Here is a 23,396-nt window from a genome sequence, read left to right on the forward strand (position 1 = left end):
TATATACACACACACAATATATCTCTACGTCTATTTCTATATGGATGTATGCATAGCTTTGAAGTCCAGCATGCAACCCTGTTACCTCCTTGGAACTTCAACAGTTAATTTCCCTTGGTGCATAGAAACCTCATAGGGACCCCAAACCCCACACACTCTAAGCTCCAGTTGATCTCCCCTCCTCCAGTTTTCTCATTCCTATGCTTGTCACCTCCACTCTTCAGTGGCCCAGCATCAAGCCCCCTGGGATATCTTATCACTAACGTCTCTCTTTCTCTCATACTCTGCATCTGTTCTTGCCAGCAAATCCCATCGGCTCTATCTTTAAAATATGTTCAGATTCTGCATTCCAGTGCAGTTAACACGTCAGCCCGTTTATTCTCAATGGGGACAGTTTGACTCTCCAGGGTATGTTTGGGAATATCTGGAGAACTTTTTTGATTGCTGTGACTGGGGAGGAGGGAATGGTTTCTGCCATCTGGTGAGAAGAGGCCAAGTGTGATGCTTTCACAATAGGAAACCGGTGGTCCAAGATCTCAGTAATCTTGAGGTTGAGAAACCCTTGCCTAGTCCTCATCGCCTTCTGTCATCTGGACGCTGCTTTGACCTTCCCAGTAGTTCCCCCCACTTCTTCTCCTAATTCCTTGAAGGCATTGCTCACAGTGGCCAGCCTGGTCTTCATGTCTGCACGCAGCAACACTCATCTGTTAAAGTCCGCTGCCCGCTGTACACCAAAGAAGAGAGAAAGCTGAATCTTTTGTTCGGGTTTCCAGGGTGTTCTCTGGCTTGGCACTGCCCACTGCCAGCCTTCTGTCCAATATACTCTCCTTCAGAACTATGCCTTTTCTCTGCTTCTCAAATGACTCATCTCGTGGCCTTTCTATCCAGAGCCCCCATCACTCCCAAGCTCTGATTTCTATTTAGTTTATTTCCTTATCTTTAGATCTTTAGCTTAAAGTCTTTTTTTTTCCTAACCCAACTACAGAGGACTTTCCAGTATTCAAGCACACTGCTTATTCCATTTTTTTCTATTCACTCTTTCTTTCTTACAAATTTGCCACATTTATTTATTTATTTATTTATTTATTTATTTATCTATCTATTTACTTACTTACTTTATGTGTGTACATGTGTTTGTGCTTGTGTGTGTGTGTGTACAAGTACATTCATGCCATGGTGTTCTTAAGGTCAGAGGAGAACTCTCAGAAATCCATTCTCTCCTACCTCTTTGTGGGATCTAAGCATTAAACCCAGAATATCATGAGTAAGACTACATCCATCAAGTCATCTCCCTGGCCCTAAGAACCCTTATGGAACCTGATGTTTTACTTTATTCTACTTCACTTTTTCCTTTACCTTGTCTTGTTCACATCATGTTCCAAGATGGACGTTCCGTAATTTATGGTTGGATGGATGAGTCTTTCTATGACAGACCTTCTCAGGTGTTGTTTTCAAATCAGATCACAGTACCTGTCTATGTAAATAGTGGCTTGGTGTCCACAGTTCACTCTCATAGTGCAGATTGGTCCCCAGCCACATCTGGTAGTCATGGTAGCATCGGGCTGTTGCAGCTGTTCTCTGGTCTTAGTTCATGGCTCCAAGAGCACCGTGTTTCCGGTCTACCATCGTGCTGGCCTCAAAGACTTAAGGAAAGGATACTTACTACCTTTGCAGTTTTGAGACTGGTCCAACCCTTCCTTGCAAAGAGCCTCAGAGTCTTAACTACAAACTTCAGAAAGAATTTTAAAGAGGTTTTCACATAAACAGAAGGAAAACACAACACCCACACACACCGCACACTCATCCTGCCTGTGCTCAGCTTTCAGGCTGTGCCCTGAGTCTAGCTCTGAGAGGGTTGCTGGCCAGATCTCTCCCTGTTAAAGGATGCATGCGGTGCACATTTCTCTCTTGTGTCCTAAACCCAACCATGAAGCCTTTGAGATGGAGTTTGTCTACCATCTGCTGACGTCAGGCCATCTTTGCTTTCTGTTCTTTCTAGTGTTACATTTTTTCCCTAGGGACCTTTGCTTCAAGGAAACCCCCAGGACAAGGCTCCAGGTCTCGCTGTGCAGTGTGGACAATGTGTACCTACAGAGATGCTTCCTCAGAGAGTAGAGGGGGCTGAACCCTAGCTCTAGGTCAGCTAGCTGACACAAGCCATGCCTGCGCTTGAAATCAAGTTCTGCCTACCACAGGAGATGAAACCTCTAATCAAACACCTTTGATTAAAGTGATTGCCGTCCTAGATGTGGAGCTTTATAAAATTCACTTGTTTGGAGGGGAACCTTTAAATTGTCCTCTATCTGTCCCTTGCCCCCAGTGCTTTCTTGTCAAATGAATCCTTACTGTCACACTCCCTGAGCCCTTTCATCCATAGTGTTTGTCCCAGCTTTGTGATAATCACCTGATGACGTAATAGTCCATTGTGATCATGTTTTCCAAAGCCTGAGTCATTCATTTTTAAATACTAGTGGGAGGAGGAAGAGGAGATGCGTATGTACTGTGTGTGTGTGTGTGTCTGTGCGCATGCCCACGCACACATGTGTGCGTGCATGTGTATTAATAAAATAGACTTTTCCCCGTGTGCTGACAAAAAGTCCTCACCAGGTCGTCCTCCCAATAGCTCAATTACTTTGAGGTAAAGAGGAAGTCTGTTTGTTTCCTGAAGTGTCGAGCTCTTTATTTCCTAGCCTTCTTAAATAACGACTTGGAGCAGTTACATAAAGGATCCCATTGTGTGAGCTTCTGGAGCAAAGTCCTTTGTGGATCTTCCCAAGCTTCTGAGGCAGTGACACATTCCTGCTGAAATACGTGCTCGAGAGTCACTTAGGAAAACAGCCCTTGTCTCCTGGTCTGCCAAGTCCGTCTGAGATAAAGAAAGACTTCTGTTTTTGTCATGGAAACGAATGAAATGTGTGCTCTGAAAAGAAATGTAGCCCCCCCTTTCCCTGTGACACCGGAGGAACTGGAGCTGTGGAACAGTCTAGCAGGTTCTAATGAACAAGCTTTCAATTAGGGAGACTATGCTGTTACATTTTGAACGCTTTAAACTTGTTAGATTCTAATTTCCCCGACAGCAAGGATTAAGTATTGTCTTTCTGTGCTCGTGCTAGGAACGAGGATTAGTGGCATTTAAATGTGTCCTGTGATAGATGGCATCGCTAAGGGAGGTATGTTTCAGGCCACGAACAGCCTCAGAGGCGGTCCAGTACCGGGCCAGTTGGAAAGCCCTGCTGGTTCCTTTACCACACACAGAAAGAATGCAACTGTTTCTGAGCTCTTACTCTGGAACTCCAGATGAAGTCTGCTGTTGTAGCTGAGAAGTCCAACCCACTGGCCAGCTATGTGGGAAAACTCGCCCGGCCCTCGGGCTTCCTGCCTGCTTCCCAATCACGAATGTGGGGCTCGTTTGTAGGAAGGACTCATCTGCATGGCGGTTGGTTGCCTGAGATCAGGGGTCATTCTTCCTTTCTAGAGGAAGGAAAACAAATGCTCTGTTTATCCCCTGCCTCTGTTTCAAGATGAGGAATTTCCCCTGACTTCTGACCTTAGGGGTGGCTGTTCAAACCCAGGCTGACTCAGACGTGAGAGACGGAACCTCTGACTCCGTGCATGCTTAGTGGGGAAGGCTCTTGAACACAGTGGGCCCCCACCTCCCTTTTGTCTTTTTAATACCTTTCTTTAGGTTTTCTTTTTTATTTAAAAGTTCTTTTTTTTTTCAATTTGCCTGCCACCAACCATAGTTTTTCCTCCTTCCCCCCCTTCTCCTGCCCTTCCTCCCAACCTTCCTTCCATCACCCTCCCCCCCCCAGCGTCCATTTCTCAGAAAAGATAAGGCCTCCCAGGGGGAGTCAACAAAGTCAAGCGTATCGAATTGTTTCTACCTAATACATTCCCATAATGATGGATTGGAAGTGGCATAGAGAGACCAACAATACCTGTGCTTGGAGATGCAGCGTTATTTTATCCACTGCCTGGGTCTGTAACGGCTGAAGACAGATTGTAAAAATATATACAGCTTTAATGGAGAAATAGACTTACAGGACCACCGTTCCTGCAGAGACCAGGAAAGCAGAAGCAGTGTCTGGGAGCACACTCGCCAAATTTATAGGCTAACAGTAGCCCGAGGCGAACACGCCCCCTAAGGGGCGGGACTTATCCCTACATGGGTCCTGGAGTCAGGAGCCCTCCCCGAACAACGGTATACTTTGCTGTGACCTGAGATGAACAATCTAAGTAGGAATAGAAATTTCAATCTCTGATCATTTTTGTTGTTTTGGGCCTCTGGCTAAGCAGAATATTATGGTGGGGAAAAAAATTACTTACGCTATGCTAACTAACTGGGAAACAGAGAGAGGAAGGGATATTTTCAAAAAGCTTCTGGGAGTATGATCCTGGTAACCTAGCTTCCTCCGCAAGGTTCTGTTTCCTAAATGTGCCCCCAATGTGCCATTGCCTGGAAACCAAGCCTGTTATTCTGGAAACAAAATGCACCCTCCAAGGAGCACCTCAGCAGGGGACCAGATCCTCAGCACATGGGCCTGTGGGAGGTATCGGACCACGAGGGTCAGCACCTGGTTCATGGATAAATTCATTGACCGTTCCTTACTTGGTGGGCTCTTAGGAGGTGGGGCCTAGCTTCCTGGCCAGCGCGAACAGAGAAAGCCCTTCCACTTCGTGTTTCTACCACCTAGTCTACTTTGCCTCAGACCCAAAGCTGGCCTCGAATCGAAAGAGTAGCTAAAATGACAAGTCCTTCCTTTAAATGGATTGTCTCGGGTGTTTTTGTCGGAGTAAGTGAATGGACAGCAAAGGCTTTAGCACTTGAGTCTTCGAGAGATATTTAAATTGCAAACCATAACAGAAGAATCTCAGTGATTTAGGGAGATTCAGATAAAGATCCAAGGGGCTGGGGAGACGGCTCAACTGGTAAAGAACTTGCCTTGCAAGCAGAAGGACTGGAGCTTGGATCCCCGGCACCAGTGTAGAAAGTGGATATGGGGTAGTATACCCTTTAATCCTGGTGCTGGGGAGGTAGAGACATAATGATCACGGGGCTTGATGGCAAGAGACGCTAGCTGAACTGGAAAGCCACAGGCTCAATGAAAGACACAGTCCCCCCAAAATAAGTTAGAGAGTAAACCATGACGATATGCAGCATTGACCTCTGACTTCTTTATGCATGTGCATGCGTTTGAACACACATGTGCACAGGCACAGGAACACGATGAGCTCATGTGTGATACATATGCAGACTGAGGAGACCTGTGGAACCTTGTACACCCAAATAGGAGTGGTTATAGAGACCAAATATATCTCTTCACAGTCCTTTTCTGCTCACCATGCCGTTTTGTTATGTGCACAAACTTGAACAGAACAGCTGCTGGCCCTTCTTAGATTCTTTTATTCTCAACTATCTGGTGGGTGTGCCGAGCTATGATGCTGTTTTGTTGTCTTCATCTAGCTGTTAAGAAGAGACAGGCTTCTGGGACACACAGTGACAGTTGGCACTGTTTCCATTTTCGTTCCCACCCCCACGGATGGTCTTGATGTTAAACTTGGGTTGAGGATGGGGAGATGCTGGTGCTGCAAATAAGGTCTTAAGAGTGCAAGTGTGGGGCTGTCCAAGGAGGCGATTAAAGTCTGGGTATAATAGGGGTGACAAACCGAGAGTCAGACTTCCTTTTAGACAGGCTCCCCTTGTAGACTGGACTACCAACCACAGCACAGCCGACAGGCACTGGGGGCCATGGTCAAGCGCTCTGCTCATGAGTGTGGCTACCTCACGTCACCTTATTTATATCCCTTGCTAAATGAGTGGAGGATCAAGGGAAGGCAAGACTCTGTCTCCCTTCCCATGTCTCCACAAATCACGTGTTAATTCCACAGCTGCCTTGTCTGTCTTCTCTCAGTTAGCTCATCTGGTTATTTTCTTTTAAGACTTTTCAGAAAGGCACACACACACACACAAAAAAAAAATCCTGTGAAATAGCACAGAATAAGGCATGATTTTATCTGACTTTTCTGAATGGTATGATGTGTTGCTGGGCTTTATCATTTTCCATCCTTAGATATTCCAAGCATTTGTTTAATATATTAATAGTTCCGGCCAGACTTAGTTCTCTCAGCTATCAGATTGTATATCCCCATTTTTACATTCCTTCATAATTCTGTAGCTACATTGACTAAGAAAACAGTATTTTGAGAAACAATGTTATCAGTGATAGAAAGGATTTAATACTAAATGGTCCCACTTAACAGCATCCATCATCTCTTCCTGGGTCATGAGGCACCCCTTCCTCCTTCTAAGTATTCGCTCTTCCTTTCCTTTCTCCTAGAATGCTCTTTCAATTTGACTCTGCACTTGGAGTTTCCTCTTCTGAGCCCCCACTCCCACCATTATGTATCTTCTAGTCTTTAAGAACGGAAAGGACAGGATCACCCCTCTCTCCAGTTGTGATTTTTTTCTAACTTTCTAGGTTCTTATTCTCTTGCTTTCCTCTGCTTTAATTTTTATCCCTTTTCCTTCATCTTAAAAATTTGTAAAAGAAATATAGGTGGTTGAGAGGTCACAATAGATCTTAGAGCTAGTCAATCATTTCTTACTTTTTCCCTCCAGCCTCTGCATAGCTCGATTAGAAGGAAGTCACTTAAGGGAGACTGTCCACTCTAGCAGCGACTCAGTACAAGTCTTTCTCATGACTGTGTACACAGTGGTTACTTTCCATTGAGCTGCTTGTGTGATGTGTACTGGGAGCAGAGGGAGGGCTAGACTGGTGTAGACAAAGCCTATAGGAAGAGTTTTGCCTCGCTCTATGACACATCTATTTGAAATTGTTTTGGAACAAAGTGTTCATCTGAACTTGAGGGATGGACAAAGGTGGAGGGGGAATGGGCAATGGTCCAGCTTCCTTTCTGGGATATTATCTCCTCTGTCTCTCATCTCCCTCCCTCTGTCCCTCCTTCTCTCCCCCTCCTTCTCTCCCTCCCTTTCTCTGTAGACAGTCTTTTCTCTTTGAAAGGCTGTCATGACTGAAAGACTGTAGCCTTGGTGGTGAAAACTTGAGATGTGTTGGTTCACGTTTGCATGTTTTCTCTGGCAAGAATTTTCTCTATTTTAAGTTAATCCTATTCGTTAAATTATTTTAATAAAAAAATTCAATTTTAAAAGTAAACTTTTGTTCCTTATTTCTACATTGGCCTGCTGTGGTTTAGGCTTAGGATACACATCCCTGGCTATTTTGCGATTTTCTTGGAATTGTGAATGTTCCCAGCTAGATGAGAGTTCTGAAGGAAACGTCTGAACACTCACGGTTCCAGCATCCGTGTCTGTGAAGTCAAGGCTGAGTGATTTCTAAGATCTCATAGAACGCGAGCAACTGCCATGCTGGCCTCTCCTCTCACGTGAGGATGAGTGTAAAAACGGCTACATGGTCGTCATGGTTTTACTTTTGTGTGGGTAAAAGCACTCTGAAAATTGAGAGTGCAGACCATAGTGAGATGTAATAGCCCATCTCACACATAGGCATGGGGTGCCTGCCTTCACTGTGACGTTTCCTTCACTGTGCACAGGAGTGGGTGGCGGGATGATGATGTCAGCATGCAGATCTTTCCCGTGATGAACTGGCAGCTTTGATAGAAGGAACATACAGTGTAAAGAGTCTGCTGCATAGGCTTTAGTCATTAGCAATGTGACTTTGGGCAAATTATCCTAGAATTGGAGGAGAGTGGGCTAATAATGCCTGTCACATGTTCACTGCGTGTGAGATTCATGCGTGCCACAGCATGGTACTGCACTAACTCTGATGAAAAGCAACAGCACTGTTCCCAGGAGTCTTGGTAGGTAGCTCTTCCTTTGTAAGTAGCTCTTCCTGAGCTCTGATTGATCCCCCCTCCCCCATCCTGGAAAACTCACAGCTTGGCACTGTCTGAAATTTAGAGGCATCTGTCAGCATGAGGCATCCTGGCTCAGGAAGTCTCCCTTCCCTGGCTCTTGCCAGTCTGCAGGTGGTTCCTGAGAGAGTGGGGACTGCTTTCCTCTTGGACACCTTGGCCTTCATGGTGACGATGAGTCACAGTTTTGTAGCAAAATCTGTTTGTCACAGACAAGAGTCAGAAGCAATTGTTTTGTCCAACAGTTAAAAGTGAGCACTGCTCTGGGACTGGACTGGAATTCCGTTTTCAGCACCCATGGTGGCTCATGTGTACTTGTAACCTCAGCTTAAGAAGATCTGAGGTTCTTTTCTAGGCCCTGCAGGTATTGTACTCATGGGCATACACACATACACACACACACACACACAAACACACAATTTAAATTAACATGTTAAAATACATAGAGAAAAGGAGAAACACAGAAAGGAGATGTGATTATAGAGTTTAAAAACCTTGGTCTCAGTAGGCTGGAGAGATAACTCAGCGGGTAAGAGCACTAACTACTCTTCCAGAGGACCTGGGTTCACTTCCCAGCATCCACATGACAGTTCACAACTGTCTGTAACTCCAAGAGCTGACACCCTCACAGAGACATACATCCAAGCAAAACACCAATGCTCATAAAGCAACAACAACAACAACACTTAGTGTCTCTAGGAACTGTAGAAATTGCTTAAGAAACAAGGCACCTTGAAATCTGGTGACACCGTAGGACCAGTCCGTGAACGAACTTGGAACCAGAAGACTTACATTTTAAATCTTCCCATGATTATATCTTGCTTCAGAGGATTAATATCAACAGCCAGACACAGTGAAAGAACCCTTGGGCCATCGTCTACAGGTGCCCTGTGTGTTTCCTAAACGTCTGCTCCTCTGCACTCATGAAGTGCACCTTGGTGTTACCACTAACAAACATCTATGTTCTAACGATGTGATTGTATCTAGCTGTTAGTGTTACATCACCACAGACATGCCTTCTGGGATAGGAGCGAGTGTAATGATTAGGACATTGAGATTATTCCAGCCTAGCAGCTGTCTTGGCTTTGAGAACAGGTGTCACTACTAACCTAGAAAAGTCACCCACCTTCTTAGATCTACAGGCGGGATTAAGGCTGGCCAGACTTCCGAGTCCTTTGGAGGAACTTGTAAAAGCTAGCTTAAGGTTTTTCAACTCTGCCTTTGGAGATTCCGACTTAAGGATTCTAGAGAGACGCTGGGAAGAATATGTGATGATCTAGGTTTTAGCGCCAGCCTTTTTGTTTACTGCTCCAAGACCTGCCCTACAGATCTATATTTCAGTCTGTAGCTTTGCAGGTACTCTGGGTGACAGATGCTGCAAACACTTCTAAGAGTAGAAGAACCTGGGCTGACTCTCCCCTAGCATCTCATTAGTACATGGCTCGGAGCATATATTAACAAGCCCAGCAGCTGTGGAAAGTCTATGAAACGTGGGGTGCCCAAGCTTCCATTTGTGTTATCAATCCCAATGAGGGGAAATACAAACTTGACTTTCTAAGATTTCAAAGCACTGTTACTCTGATATGAACATTAACCTCCTCAGAAACTTCACGTAGAAAATGTTCTCAAAGTCCACAGACAATACTCCTTTCTTAACTCCCACAGACCCTTTTGGAATCCCTTCACTTGGTGTCTCACACTGCATAACCCTTTCTTGTAATCTCTACTTCCTATGTCCTTATTCTCACTGCTTGTGAGTGGCAACCTCTACTCCAGCTACGTGAGTCGGACTGAGAGGAGACACTCTTAGGTGTATCCAAGTATTCCTTGCTCCATCCTTCATAGAAGAGAGGAGACGGCCTTCCAAGAGACAGTGATTTTCTCTGAAAGGTCTAGGAAACAATTTTCTCCGCTGTTCATCTTGGACTCTACCTGTCCATTCCAGGCAACCGGTTTCCTTCGGACATCTCTCCTAGGTTATGAGTGAGTCCTACCTCACACATCACTCGCACTTCCTCCTAGCTTCTGAGTCATCCTCAAGTGGCCTTTGACTGTATCATGCTAATTTTGATCTAATCCTCAAAACTATCTCAGTTATTTTGTGCAAGCTTAGGACGGTCGGCATGTGGCCTTCCCAGACTCTAAGAGACATAAGTGGAAAATCCTTATGGAAGTTTGAAGACTTCTATACATCTGTATGAAATGAGAACTATGTAGTTTCCCTCCTCTCAGGTCTCTTTGTGTGGGATGAATCCTCCACTGCTAGTGACCCACAGAGCCAAGATGGGAGTCCTCTTGTGGAACAGAACTCCTCCGAAGAGATGTTTGTTTTCAGTCTCTGGAACATGATCAGACACAGCTGTTGGCTGGTATCCTTCCTGGGAGAGTAGCACATGGGGACAGTAAAGAGCAAGGCAACCCTGGTAGCCAAGAGAGGCTACTGTTGGTAATGAAGTTCCTCAGAATAAAAGAGGAATGTTGGCTCGGGTTCGCAAAGGGTAAGAGTGTGGCCTCTGGATTCCAAATGAGCTGAGTGGAGTAAATTTTATTTTATTATTTTTGTAGAACTCACCATTCCATGACTCTGTCCAAAAGCCTTTTAACTTCGATATTCAAACAGTTCCTTAAACAGACTATAGTTCTTGGAACCTGTCAAGAAGTTGTTATTGGGTTCTCCTGCATATTCTGAATGGTGTTAGCTGCTTGTAGAGGCACACAGAGACTAACATGTAGCTTCCTAGCTTCCCTTCTTCTGTCATGATAACCTAGCTTTGTTCGCAAATTCTTTATGTGGCAATCTTCTGAATGGCTAGATTTAGTGATGTTACTAATTGTTCATTTTTTCTTTCTTCTTTTCTTTTCTTTCTTGTTCTATTTTCTTTTCTTTTTTTTTCTTTTCTTTTTNTTTTTTTTTTTTTTTTTTTTTTTTTTTTTTTTTTTTTTTTTTTTTTTTTTTTTTTTTCGAGACAGGGTTTCTCTGTAATTTTGGAGCCTGTCCTGGAACTAGGTCTTGCAGACCAGGCAGGCTGGCCGCGAACTTACCTTTTGAGTGCTGCCTTTTGAGTGCTGGGATTAAAGGCATGCGCCACCACCACCCAGCTCTAATTGTTCTTTAGATGTTGGGGGGGGGCGGTAAACGTGAGGTCTGGAGCATTAAGAAAGGCTATATTTTTTTTTCTAGCAGATATAATTTGAGCCATACTTAGAAAAAATGAGCAGAAAGATGAAAGAAAACAACAGGCTTTCAAACTCAATTGTTTTACTAGCTGTGGGGCTAGGACAACATTTCAATGTTTGGTTTCATTTTTGAGAGTTGGAGAGACAGAGGGAAGGATGAGTCATGGTTGAAGCTTGGTGTTTAGTGGTTGTTTATTTTAGGTCTCGATGAATGCAGTTCAACAAATCCACAGAACATCTTGTAAGCATTGGAAATGGTGCATGGTAACTGGGAATCAAAATCAGTAATTGAGCATGTATTTCATACAAACAAGGGAAGTCTCCCATAAAAACAACTGTCAACCGTCAGACCAGGTTACAAGTGATGTGTTTCTACTCTCTAACTTTCAGGCTCCATAAAAATTTTCTGTTTTATCATGTTATTTATAGCAAAAAAAAAAAAAAAAAAGGAATCTAGACTTATTAGATGCATTTGGTTGTCAAACTAGCAGGCTCTTAATTCTACCCAAAGTCCTCAGTATTTGGCTCCTCCTGATCCTTCTGAGGATTACGGGACAGTCTTTTAAACATGAAATTTGCTCTTTGACAATTTCAAACACGTGTATAAAGCACGCTGGTTCCTCTCGCTCCCGACCCGCTCTTGCCTCCCTCCCACAGCCCACATTCATACAAATAGGAAGTTGTGGGTTTTATGTAGCTACCTTTAATTCGAATCCACCAGAGGATCCACTTCCTCTTTTTCCATGGGGACGAAAGTGTTTCCTGTGACACCAAGGATGCTCATTCATCCTAGATTTCGATTGGTTCTCCTGTTTAAAGCTAGGATCCCGTTATCGCCATTGCATCGCTGCCGTGACCTCCTCACAATACAGATGGGTTCCTGCGTTTAGTGCAGACCGTCCCAGGATGTCTCCTGTGTTTCCCCTCCTTACCCAGTTTGGGCTCTGTACCAGTTCAAGACCATGGGAATTTGATTCCCCGGCTACACTGTTTCCTTGTGGGAGTTTTCAATCCCTCCCTAAAGGCTCTGAAACTCAGGATGACACTACTTCCTCATGTGTGTCCCGAGGCACTGCTGAATTCTGCCTTAGCTTGCCTCCCATTTCAACTTCCCAATCCCAACTCATACACCTGCGTTCTTCCTCTTGTTCTACTTAGGAAGTTAAGACTGAGCTGTTTAGGATGGGAGTTAGGGTCAGAGAGGACACGGTGTTTGTCCAGGCGATCACCAGAGGCTCCTCCAGTGCAGACAGCCTGTGACCCCATCCTTTTATAACTAGATGCTTAGCTGGGCCTTGGTGTACATCAAGCCTGACGTACTGTGGCTGCCACTGCATTAATTTTCTGTCTCTGTGCCCACAGCCTGCTGTGGCCCTGGCTTTGGTGTGATGCCCACTTTTCTGGTGTCCTGGGGCCTCCTTCTGTGAGTTACTTTTAGGGTCCCTTCCCTAACTGTTAGCAGGCAGAGATGGAAAGGCTTCCCCGGGTACCTGGAGCGGTGCCTGCCTCCCCTTGACTTCCCTGTGTTTTCACAGCTGCCCCTGGTGTTTTCTCAACAGTGCTTTCTGCGGCACTACAGATATCAAATAAACTCTTGCTAATTTCGGCACAAAAAGTTGCAGCGTGGGCAACTCTTGTTTAACATTTCTTTGGTTTTAAAGAGCTTTGTGCCGGGGGGGGGGGGGATTTATGCTGTCATTAATTTGCCCTTGCTGGGTTGCTGTAATCTGGTAAGCTTGCTTGCAGCAGGGCCATCCCTATAGCAAGTTCTGTCTTGTCACGCACTCAGCTGTAATTTGACTTGAAAGATATCCCCAAGCAAAGTTTCATTTTTGGATCTGTATAAAAGTTAGGAAGGAAAAATGGGTTTAGCTTCATCTACAGCATGAGGACTAAGAAGCCCAAGATCTTGTATGATCTCCACGTTTTCTTTCTCCTGTGAGCCACAGGTGAACGTTTCCCGTCTCCTGTTGTTCCTTTCTGCCTAGGTAGTCTCATAAAATACCATCCCAGTGCTTTCGTTCCGGAGATCAGGGAAGAACTGGCAAGAGCTAGTTAAGGAGAACACTGACATACTACTGCCATTTGTCTGAGGAAGAATGGAAGGGTGCACGCAAGGGGACAAGGAAGAGGTCCCAGCAGGGAAGTGTCATGGTTAGCAGGGAGAAGAAAGCGAGCAGGAGACAGCTCTGTAACACATACCTCACGTCATCCTGGCTCAGACAGCCACGGAGAAGAGCATGCATCCCATTCTCACAGAGTCCTCTGCCCACCTAGCTTTAAATACCTTTTATTATGAATAGTTGAAGTTGACAATATGATGTTACAGGTATAAATGTAAATACATCTATCTATGTCTGTCTATCTATCCAAATAGGAAGCAAATTAAAATATCCATCGTCTCATGTAGCTACTTTTTATGTGCCTGACAACAGCTAAAGTTTATACATTTAACAAAACTTCCAATACAACAGTTGTGTGTGTGTGTGTGTGTGTGTGTGTGTGTGTGTGTGTAGGTCAGAGGTCAATCTTAATTGTCATTCCACAGGTGCCTTTTTTTTTTTTTTTTTTTGAGATAGGACCTTTCACTAGTTTTAAGACTTTGCCTTAGGAAGACTTAGGAACTCCACACAAAGAATAATGATGAAATGAACATGGTTTGTTGTAGAAAACCATGAACATGGCAGTAGAGAGGTAGATGGAGCTCTGGTCATGCTTTGCTTGTGTAGAATGTGGACATCGTGCCCTGGCTGAGTAGACTAGGGCACAAAGAAAGAACTCAGCAGTGTTTTTATATGAACCCAGAGACTCTGCTGAACTGGGGTTGGGGTTAGCTCAGGTGGGCAAGCATGGAAGGGTCTATATTCATATGTCAATGCCTTGGACATGACCACTACTGGAGGGGTTTAAGGGTGAGAGACTGACTGATTCCACACTGAATGGGAGCTGAGGAACAGGCAGAAGATTATCCTGGCTCCTCCAGAATGACCTTGGAAATCCAGGATTTCATACAGTGGCAAACCAAGGCTGCAATAAGGTCTTGGACATATCATTGTATACTTCCAATCTTACACCTATCAGTGTTATTAGCATGAGTATTTGTTTTCATGCCCAAGAAAAGCATAGGTGTTCTTCTTTTATTTTGTGTAACCTTCATGATCAGCCTTGAAAGTCAGAAGAAGAAACAGGGCACCGAGAAGCCAAGTGAACCGATGAAGGTTAGACCTGTGCTAAGACTCAATGCAATCCTAGGTCATGGGGCCTTGACTTGTTCTTCACCAAGATGCCAACTCTAGCCTTTGCTACTTCAAGAGTGGGATGGAGGTGAGGGAGGTGCATAGATCTCAGAACCTTGCTTGACTCTTGGCTGGTGAAGAGAGATTTTAGATATACACAGTGTAGTGGGTCCCCCCCAAAAAAAAACAGTTATTTCACTCCCTAGGCTGTTATAAAAGGGAGATAAAGGATTTTATAAAAGGAATAAAACACACCATCTAATCTTTGAGTCCTAGCCCTAGACTGGGTTGCATTTACAGAGCCAGAGGGGGAAAAGGATTTGATTGTGAACATGCCTCTAGAGCGCTTACTTCTTCCTTGAAGTTTAGCATCTTTCTGCAGATTGAGCCCAGCTAGGCTTTGTCAAGGAATGGCAGAGAATGAAAATCAGAGGGTGTGCTTAGAATTACTCACCTTTTCAGCCAAACACATTTGGGAGAATAGCCTTAGCTTCTTAAATGGCTGAGCCATCTTCTTTGTGTCGGGTCTTTTTCTTCCAGCTAGTCATTTGATTCCACTCCCTAAAAACACAGAACGTCCCTTTTTCTATTTCATGAAATTATGAAGCCACGCACTGTAATAAGACAGCTTAGATAAAAACAGGGGAAAGAGGCTGAGGTGTTTGAGTAAAGAAGCACGCTGTGTTTTTGTTTCAGTGGGCATGGGATGGGGAAGGTGGCAGACAGAACGGAAGGCTAGAGACAGCACAATGTTTTCCAAAGGAACTTTGAAGTGGCCAGTCAAACCTAGAAGGCAAGATACTTGAATTTGGTGGGGACAATGGTTTTGACTCTTTAGTCTGCTTCCTTCGGCTGGGGAGCAGACCTCCTTCTCTGTTCAGACTGCAGCCAGAGCAGAGAGACCATCATACAGCCAAACAGTAAGGGAGGTTAACTTGGAAGCTGGATAAACACCTTGGCTCAGTGTGAGTCAATAATATAGAGATGTAGAAAAAGCACATGCATGCCAATTAGCATGATTGCAAAATGCTGGGTGACAGCATACAGTAAAATTCTGATACCAAATGTGGTTATCCCATTATTCCATATGGCAGTTAACCTATGGAGGACACTTGGAGTCGGGGACAAATATCTCTGCTGAGAATAACTCAGACTACTCCCATCACTTTGGTCTTCTGATTCACTCAGTCTCTTTGTTCAAACTCAATGGCAGATATTCTTACCTCCCTCCTATGTAGAGATCAGGGAGTTGAGGCACCACGTGGAATACAGTGTCTGGAGAGGAAAAGGGAGTGAAGGAAGATGCTACTCTGCGTTTCTAGACTCATAATCTCAATGCTGGTTTTTCTCGTTTTCAGTTTCTACAGACTCCAGTGAGATTTGTTCTATGAGCTTTGCTTTACAGATGAGGAACTGTGGTAGAGGGAGGTTGGACACAGACGTGAGTGACATCTCAGATTAGTGCTGCAGGTGGAACATTCCAATCCAGTGGCTTTTTACCCAAGGGATGTTTCTAAGTATTACAGTACATTGTCTAGGCTAAGGCACATGCGCTGTTATTAATGACCAGACTTATTCTCCAGGGAGACTGCTCGTTTCTCCCACTCCCCATCCCACAATCTCCTGCCTGGTCTCTCACCTTGCCAGGTTCTTTCCATTCACACTGGGTTTTCTTCCTCTTTTCTCCCTTCCTTTCTTCTCTCTCTCTTTCTCTTCATGCTCCCACTTGATGTTAATTCTACCTTTGGGCCTCGAACTTGAAACTTTCTTGCCTTGGCCTTCCAAGGACTGGTGTTATGGACATGTCCACCAACCTTGACCTACAGTTCCCTCATCTGGGCTCTTCTTTATTTCTCTCACACGATACTTTTTTGACTGTGATTATTTCGGTGCTGTGGTTCTGAGAAACTAATTAAGTACTATGGTCCCTACAATTTAAAAATTTCCCCAATACTTCATGTTCACAAAGTTTGCATAGCATTGCTCTTTATGTAAGCTGGCTGTCCATATAGGTCTATATGAGGAAATATTAAAGTTCCTTGGTAAGGATTTTTGTGGGTCTATGTGTCCCTACTTAAAAAAAAGTGTGAGTAGCTAAGATGAACTACAAAACAGATTTAATTTAATTATGACATTTTAATATCCCTAGGAAATGATAGTTTTCTATATTGGGCTCTTTATTGTCCACATCTTTTAAATTCCTCAAGATCAGGTATTCATTAAGGCTGGCCTTGACTACTCTTTACAATACACTGCAGGGCTAGAGAGGTGGTCCAGCTGTTAAAGGTGAGGCTCACAATCAAAAATATAATACACTACAAATAAGATTTTTTCACATAATTATTTTTCACCAGTATTCCAGTTGTCAGAAATATTTACTAGTAACTAACTCAACCATTGGACTTGTCGCACTGACTTGACTCCTTAGTTTTCTTCTGGATTTAACCCACACATACTTCTAAACATTCACACACAAGAAGTGCCACCCAGAAAAGCTGCTGCACATGCCAGGGAGGAATCAGGAAGTGAAAAAGGGAACTAAGAAACCCAATTCATTGGGGCGCCAAGGCATTCCTGCCCCAGGGGATCTGATTCCAATAAGACATGGATGCTTTTCTTGAATCTCTTTGTGGGCTGAAGTCACTGAATATCAAAGAAAGTTATTTGTGCAGATGTGTCTAGCAGCAATTTGACAATGGCCTTCTTCTAATATGTGACTGAAATAGGCTATGGAAAGACATAATACACACAAGACGGGCCTAATGTAGGAGAAGCAATACATGCTTCTTTCTCTGTCAGAGCTTAGTCTATCTGTCCTCATACTGATTCTGTCTCCACATTCCAAGTTCTTTTCCACCTACCACCCCTCTGTACACTCCTCAGCTCTAGCCCGTGACACACTCTCTCTGACCTGGTCTCATTCTTCCTACTCAGAACAGGCAGAGAGAGACCTTTTTGAAGATGCATCAGCGGGCATAGCTGGTGTGCTTAAGCTATCCCACTCACTGTTTTCGTTTACCTTTCAGGAGGTAGACATAGTCCTCTCTATACACTTTGACATTCCTATGCTTCAGGCTAGTTCTACTTCACGGCCCAGCATCTCCTGGCCAGGCTCTTTTCCACTCCAGCTTCATTGTTCAGAACATTCTTGTCCCTCAGTTCTTAGCTTACTCATTACCCCTTCTTAGCTTCTGAGGAAAGAAACTCATACCCATAAGAAAAAGAAGTTTGGGCACAGGCAAAGGGGAATATAATGTAAGGCATAAGAAAGCTAATGCTACGCCAAGGGACTTATATACACTCTGATCTCAGACTTGCAGCTTCCAGAACTGTAAAAAAAATAAAAATAAATTTCTATCGGTGGCAATATGTTATGGCAGTACTAGCAAGCTAATATGTTCCTGTTTCTTCCCAGCTCATGTAACCATATCATTCTGTATGTACGGTTTTGAAGTCTATCCGTATTTATTATTTTATTCTAAGATTTTTTTCCATGCTGTCAATTTTATTTTTACAAATGATTTTTTTCCTGGCTTCCAAAAGCTTGACTAAATGGCTTTGTCACCATCTGTGTGACTATTTATCTAAGCTTGACTTCCTGAAGGGGAGTGCTCACCCATGAGGAATATTGTAGAGAGAATTTTTTTCTTTTGTCTTAGTTTATTCTCTGGTGCTTTCGACAGACACCATGATCAAGGAAACTTGCAGACATAAAAGCTTATTGGGGGCTGATGGTTCCAGAGGGTTAGTGTCCATGACGCTTGTGACAGGACGCATGGCAACAGGAAGGTGGGTATGATGGTGGAGAAGTAGCTGAGAGCTTACATCATTAACTCCAGGTAGGAGAGAGGGAGAGAGAGAGAGAGAGAGAGAGAGAGAGAGAGAGAGACAGAGACAGAGACAGAGACAGAGAGACAGAGAACTGGGATTGGTATAGGCTTTTTGAAAGCTCTAAGTCTATCCCAGTGAATCTCCTTCTCCAACAAGGCCACACCTCCTAATCCTTCCCCAACAGTTCTACTAACTGGGAACCAAGTATTCTAATATATGAGCCTATGGGGGCCATTCTCATCCAAACTGTCTATCTTCCTAGGTTGACTCTGCCTTCCACGGTAAGGCACCCAGTTTTCACACAGAGTCAAATGCAATTTACACATTTGAGCAATGAACCCTCTTTGTTTCTGAAAGAAAACAGAGCTAATGCAGATGGCAAGAGTCCTGGAGCTCTTCTGTGGAGACTGAGAATTCCCATTGCTGTGAGTGTGACCTTGACCTTGTGTGTTCTTGCCTTGTGCTTGTCAGCTTGCAATCTTTGAATTTAAATCCCAAGAAATCAGTTTGTATAGAACTAAGAAAGCAAGCAATTGTATGCAGCCTGAAGAAGACTTGGAATTTACTGGAACTTGAATGCAAATTTTCTCTCTGCCCGTCTTCTACCATGCTAGGCATTCATCGCTGCTGCCACATGTTAATTCCATGTGTCTTTATGAAAGGATGAGGGTGGCGAGTCACATCTTTTGCTTTTACTTCATGGTGACTTACTCATTTGTTCTTCTGATCAGTTGCTAGAGAGAGACAAGGGTCCCCTTAGAATGTGTGCTGGTAAGAGGGACTATGTTGACCGCACTATAAGAATTAAATTCAGAAGATGAAAGACAACCCAGTGTTTATTCTCCCCTTGTTTTATGACCTCAGGCCAATTTTTCAGTCTGGTCTCTGTCTCCTGTGGTTGTCTGTTGTGCATGTATGAGAATCAGAATTAGCCTTCTATGTATTTGATACAGTGGAGGCCAAGTACAGGCTACAGTTAAAAAGCAGAAAAATCCATCTTTTTCCATCTTTTTTTCTAAGCATCATTCCAATGTTGTGCCAGTGTCCCTAAACCAAACCATCACAAGGGAAACCTTGCCAGTCCTCCAAGGCCGAGTGGGAGTTCTTTCTGAGTGTGGGCCATAACAATGGCTGGAAATTGGACATATAATTTGCATTGCAGGGTTATAAGGCTCACCACATTGGCTCAGAGATCAAATTCTATTTTATATGCTAGAGGAAATTCTAGTTGTATTGGTTGTTTTGGGTTTATATATGGTCATGTTGAATGCATTTATGGCATCCATGCTTGAAATTATTATTGCTTGTCTCAGAAAATGTTTTTTGATTTACTGTGTTACCATCTTTCCAAGGCAAATAGTGAGATAGGAAATGCTCATATAGTGTAGCCAAGGTACTGAAACTGAGGCCTGGTAGGTAGGGAGAGTTCAATAAAAACACATTGAGTCAGGACCACACTTGAAAATGGATATCTAAGTCTTCCACCTTCTAACCTATATGTCCCTCCCACAAAGTCTCTGGGTTTGCTTTTGTATATCTAGTTTCAGATACAATTTTTATTTCTTCCATTTAAATCTTCTGAGTCGATTAAACAACTATCAGGAATGACAGTGATCCACGTGACGTTGAAACCTCAAGAAAATATCACTCCCTTCAAGATCTTAGCACCCATGGGTGGGTTCTAGTGGTACCTCCTGTTTCACCATTCCAAGCAAGACACTCCACAGGGATCAGGAATGCTTGTATACCAAGGCTCCATGGCCTTGGCTATAGAGCAAGGCTTTCATGACTGCTGCTCCACTGGAGGAGTTGTAACATCAGAGAGACAATCAGTTGCCACGTCAATATATTTTCTTTTCTTTGAGATCAGGAAGGATAGTACATACAGAAGTATCTAGAAAAAGAAGAGATTACTAAGAGGCCAGCTGAATTCTACCGACCATCCTTTGAGTAATTAGCAACATAGTGAATGTGGATGCAGCAAGTCTTTGCTCGGGAAGGTTGTGTGGTTGTGTGGCTTTGTGGTTTTCAGAGTAAGAATATTCTGGGATATGGCTCAGCTGAAAGATAAAAGCAATGCCCTTCGATGGAAGCAGGATGTACCTCATGCTTTGTAGTTCTTGAAATACAGAAGGTGAAGCCAAGTTTTGCCTTTGGTAGGCACATTGATGTTTGAGTTAGTGAGGAGCCTTTCACAGGAAAGCTAGACTTCAGGTCACTATATCTTTTTTTTTTTCCCAGGCAGTTAATCACCATAACTTGTGAGGCAGCATTGCAGGGTTCTGTATTGATGGACAACTTTTAAACACCAGACACTTTTAGACTTCATTATGAGTTTTGCCCTCTTTTTTCATTGTGTGACTTCGGATGTGATCTTTAATCTGGAAATGCCTTGGTGACTACATTTCTATGGATCCAAATGGTAGTAGCTATTTTTATAAGGTATGGGCTCAGTGAGTACATTATATATTGTTCAAAAGAATGTCTGGTGCATAGTAGTTATTTGCTATTATTCTTTTTTATTGTTACATTTTCTATTTCTTCCTCAATGTGCCATATTGATTTAAATGTGTATTCATGTGTGAGGATATACTTCATAAATTAAGAGTCTGTCTTTAACACAGGCACAATAAAAATCATTTCTTAAATTGAATTATTAAACCAGACAACAGCTCATAGCTATGGGATCTCTTTTGCAGAAGCCAAAAAGAAAATCAGAATCCTATAACAAGTGGTTTTCATGTGTTTAGGATTCTCTGCCCTGTTTTTATGTTGCATAGCAACCAGACACTTTCTTGGTAAGGTCACTGTTTTCTCAACATCTTCTCTGTTGACTATATACCTAAGTATTCATTAATCTCTATGTAAAATTGAAATATGACTCAAATCTGCATCTCAGTTGTCTTTGTCCCTTTCTACAATTAATCCTTCATATCTTCATGTTTTCCTGGGGGATCTGGCTCCATGGATCTTAGGAGCTTTCATTGGGTAATTTAACCACCCTTATATACACTACATATTCTTCCAAAGCTGTCCTGATCTTTGTTCTTTAACCAATCAGAGCCTCAATCCTGCAGGGTAACTAGACATGGTTATCCTATTTCTGACCTGGATTTGAGTAATATCTAATGACTCTGCCCTGCCTTCTCCTCTGACTTTTCTTGTGTCTTAGTTTGGCTTTCTACTGTTGCAATGAATCACCATGACCAGAAAGGAAGTTGAAGAGGAAAGGATTTATTTGACTTATGCTTCCACATCTTAATCCACCATTGAAGAAGTCAGGATAGGAACTGAAACAGGGCCAGACCCTGTATGTGGGAACAAATACAAATGCCATGAAAGGGTGCTGCTTACTGGCTTGCTTCTCTTGACTTTTTCAGCCTTCTTCCTGATAGAACCCAGGACCACCAGCCCAGGGATGGCACCACACACCATGGCCTGAACCTTCCCCCATCAATCACTACTTAAGAAAATGCCCTACAGATCTGCCTATAGCCCAATGTTATTGAGGCATTTTCTCTTTTAAGGCTCCCTCTTCAGTCACTCTAGCTTGTGTCAAGCTGACATAAAACTATTCAGCACACCTTTCCTACTTCACTTTATACACTGAGGTTGTATTGGGTATGTGTGTGTGTGTGCATGTGTGTGTGTATGTACATGAACATGTCACTGCATGCCTGTCAAGTGAAGTTGGTTCTTTCCTTCTACCACATGGGTCTAAAGGATCTGAGTATCAAACTCGAGTTGTCAGCCTTGGTGACAAGCATGCTCAATAGTTGAGCTATCTTACTGGGACTGAATTCTAACATTTTTTATAGAATAAGACATATACGTTGACTAAGACTATTTATCCTTGCTACAAGGGCTAGGGTTTTCCATTACTGATGCCAAAAGGATGAGCCTTAGTAACGAGAGCTTGAATGCTTTGAAAATTGAAAAAAAAAAAGTAGATTGACGTTAGTAGAACCAAGTCTTTGTTCTTTCTGACCACAGCTACTCAGTTCAGCAGAATCTATTCTTAGATGTAAAGGGAAATTACTTATAGTGAATGAGTTCAAAAGAATAAAGAGTCCAGTGAAACAATGTTTCTCTAGTAGAATTATTTATTAAGACCCACAGGGGTTAAACTAGGCAGGGGCAGTGCCAAGGCTGGCAGCCAGATGCTCCTCTCATGCCCTTCCTGGGAAGCCATCTGGGGATTGTTGGAAGCTGAAGGGTGCAGTCATAGGAAACAGATAGATTGTGCTGCTTTGGGAGGGTGGGAAGAAACATCCTGTCCGAGAGAGGACGACTCAAGAACCTACCCTCAGGCCTTCATAAAAGAGTAATGAGTTCAAGTATATACAGTTTTAGCCTCAAACCTAGGTCCTGGCTTGTGGCTCAGTGACACCAACCCCTACCGAATTCCACTGTCTTTCCTTCTGTTCTGCTCCTGAAGGAGAAGGCACGGCTGATGAGTGAAACCTTTAGTAAGTTCTTTCCCCGTCCTTATAGCGTGAGAGATAATGCGCTGTAATGTTTCTCTCATTAACGCAATCAAGTTTGTGATGGAAAAGAACTTAAAATAAAGCGAGCATGTGGTACAGTGAAACTCACCCACAGCAGTGATTTAACGCCGGTGCCAGAACCCCCTCCTCACTTGCCAGGTTTCAAGGGATTGTTGTCTTTGAGAGAACACACATTATGGGCTAATGATGGCAATAAAGGGGCCAAAGAAGACATTGATAACAGTATCTACCAAGACAGAGCCTTTCTTTTCCTCCTTTCTTTGAATGAGGTCTTGAGTCATTGTTGCTGGCAGTGTCTAGTCTCCATCCATGCCTGCCATTCTCACAGTGGTTGGTTGAAACAGAAGTGTTTAGGCATTTGTAACATGGAGAAGATTAAAACTGGGCAATTATACAAATGTGGCCCCAGACATATTTATGGGGAAATGTGAAAGGTGCGAAAAACCCACTGTAAGAAGACAGTTGTTAAAAGCTGTATCTGTGTGTAAAAACAGGCCATTTGTGGGACCACACTATTTATGACACTTCATTCACACAAAGCAAGAGCAAACACACACATTTCCAAGGTCATATCCGAATTCAATGACAAGAACAGCTGAGCCGTTTGGTAAAGGGGCACGACAGGATCATGAAGATGAGAGAAAATTTGCTTTGATGATCGTTTTCCATTGCTGTGCAATAAATCATTGCCAACTTAAGCAACTTTGAACCTACAAAGTTGGTCATAGTTCTGGAGATTAGAAATCTGGTA

General features: G+C 43.4%; 1 protein-coding gene and 1 long non-coding RNA gene across 7 annotated transcripts in view; one reads left to right on the plus strand and one right to left on the minus strand.

Moving 5' to 3' along the window:
- The window catches only part of Adamts12 (ADAM metallopeptidase with thrombospondin type 1 motif 12), a 220,100-nt gene that overhangs the window by 13,879 nt on the left and 182,825 nt on the right, over positions 1-23,396 (plus strand). The window lies entirely within an intron of this gene.
- Positions 85-4,077, minus strand: LOC126499728 (uncharacterized). 4 transcript variants are annotated; one of them, XR_007591171.1, is made up of 5 exons: positions 3,939-4,077; positions 3,285-3,471; positions 2,605-2,866; positions 1,357-1,643; positions 85-724 (listed from the first exon to the last, which is right to left on the minus strand). It is a non-coding gene; the product is annotated as an uncharacterized lncRNA (long non-coding RNA). The 4 variants fall into 4 exon arrangements; XR_007591172.1 differs by having other exon boundaries at positions 1,471-2,866; XR_007591169.1 differs by having other exon boundaries at positions 1,357-2,866.

Source organism: Alexandromys fortis, unplaced genomic scaffold (assembly GCF_014885135.2).
Source record: "Alexandromys fortis isolate MF-2015 unplaced genomic scaffold, M_Fortis_MF-2015_v1.1 scaffold_37, whole genome shotgun sequence".
Taxonomy (NCBI): Eukaryota; Metazoa; Chordata; class Mammalia; order Rodentia; family Cricetidae; genus Alexandromys; species Alexandromys fortis.